Source organism: Penaeus chinensis, chromosome 40, assembly GCF_019202785.1.
Source record: "Penaeus chinensis breed Huanghai No. 1 chromosome 40, ASM1920278v2, whole genome shotgun sequence".
Lineage (NCBI taxonomy): Eukaryota > Metazoa > Arthropoda > Malacostraca > Decapoda > Penaeidae > Penaeus > Penaeus chinensis.
Window position 1 is genome coordinate 20,350,694 of NC_061858.1, and position 2,500 is coordinate 20,353,193.

The 2,500-nt window shown below is 33.1% G+C and overlaps 1 protein-coding gene across 1 annotated transcript in view; it reads left to right on the forward strand.

Moving 5' to 3' along the window:
- Window positions 1–2,500, forward strand: part of LOC125047147 — a 21,453-nt gene that overhangs the window by 18,545 nt on the left and 408 nt on the right. The gene's annotated exons all lie outside the window — the stretch shown is intronic.

The following is a 2,500-nucleotide window of genomic DNA, read 5'->3' on the forward strand; positions in this document are numbered from 1 at the left end:
GGATGAGGATGAGGATGAGGATGAGGATGAGGATGAGGATGAGGATGAGGATGAGGATGAGGATGAGGATGAGGATGAGGATGAGGATGAGGATGAGGATGAGGATGAGGATGAGGATGAGGATGAGGATGAGGATGAGGATGAGGATGAGGATGAGGATGAGGATGAGGATGAGGATGAGGATGAGGATGAGGATGAGGATGAGGATGAGGATGAGGATGAGGATGAGGATGAGGATGAGGATGAGGATGAGGATGAGGATGAGGATGAGGATGAGGATGAGGATGAGGATGAGGATGAGGATGAGGATGAGGATGAGGATGAGGATGAGGATGAGGATGAGGATGAGGATGAGGATGAGGATGAGGATGAGGATGAGGATGAGGATGAGGATGAGGATGAGGATGAGGATGAGGATGAGGATGAGGATGAGGATGAGGATGAGGATGAGGATGAGGATGAGGATGAGGATGAGGATGAGGATGAGGATGAGGATGAGGATGAGGATGAGGATGAGGATGAGGATGAGGATGAGGATGAGGATGAGGATGAGGATGAGGATGAGGATGAGGATGAGGATGAGGATGAGGGTGAGGGTGAGAGAGAGGAGAGAGAGAGAGAGAGAGAGAGAGCGACGCGACCCGACTGCAAGGTTAATGTCTTCTGGTGTTCTTTTAAAGGTGAGACTTCCGTGTTGTTCTCATTTTTAACTTGTAGGAGTTTTTACCAGGCGGATACCTTCCTACCACCTCATATATTCTATACATGCTTCCATACATACACACATACACACACTGTATAAGTGTGTGTGTGTGTGGTGTGTGTGTGTCGTGTGTGTGTGTGTGTGTGTGTGTGCATATGCATCTATCTATCTATCTCTTTATATATATCTGTCAATCTACACACACATACACATACACACACACGGAAACCAACCCACACACTAATAAATCATAAAGACCAACAAACGAACGAACAAACACAAAACGAGATAATCAAACAAACACAAGATCCACACGGCAAAACTGTAATCACGAAGCACAGGTCAGAAGAAGAAGAAGAAGAAGAAGAAGAAATCTATTCTAGACCGGCTTGGAATATCCTAAACCTTCGCTGGTACGTAGGATGCGATAGGATATCACTGTAGGCTTGGAGGGGGGGTGAGAGGAGGGTAGGATTTTATTTTTCCTTTTGTGTTAAGAAGTTGCGGTTATTTTTGTTGTAGATGTTGCTACTATAATTATTATTGTTATTGACGCAAATATTATTACTATTATTGTTTTATTTATCATTACTACCATAATAATTATTATCATTGTTGTTTTCAGTATTGTTAATATTATCATTATTGTTGTTATTAGTTTTGCTGTCAATGCTATTATCATTAATGATGATGATATGATGTATTATAATAATGATATAATAATAATAATAATAATAATAATAATAATAATAATAATAATAATGGTAATGATAGTGATAATGATAGTGATGATATGATAGAAACAACAACAACAACAGCAATTAAACTAACAGTAGTATGATAGTAATAATCTTAATTACGATGAAGATAATTATAAAAATGATAATTATTATGATAATGATGGAAATAATAATAGGGACAATAATGACCATAATGATGATGATGATGATAATGATAATTATAATAATAATAACAATAAAGATAATAACAATGAAAATGATAGTAATGATAATGATAGTACTAATGATGATAATGATGATGATGATAATAATGATAATGATAATGATGATAAAGATGATTATGATATCAATAATAATAATAATGATAACAGCAACAATACTACTACTACTACTACTTATGATGATGATAATGATAATGATGATAATAATGATTATGATAATAAAAATAACAACAACAATAGCAAAAAAAAAAAAACAAAACAGCAATAATAATAACGAAAATAATGATGATAATAATACTGATGATAATGATAATCGCAATACGAAAAATAGTGATCATGATTAAAATAATTATTGCAATAACTGTAATAACGATAGTGAGGATAAAAATGATAATTATTATAATAACAACAATTAAAATAATGATAATAATGATAATAATAATGATAATGATAATAATAATGATAGTAATAAATATTAATCATAATAATAATAACATGTGATGAAAACACACACACACACACACACACACACACACACACACACACACACACACACACACACACACACACACGTACACACACACACACACACACACACACACACACACACACACACACACATATATATATATACATATATATATATATATATTTATATATGTGTATGTATGTAAATATGTATAAGTATATATTCATATATATGCATATATATATATGTATATATATATATATATATACGTAAATATGTATATATGTATATATATATTCATATGTATATATATATACATATATACATATACACATGTGTGTATACATTTATGTGTATGTGTGTGTAA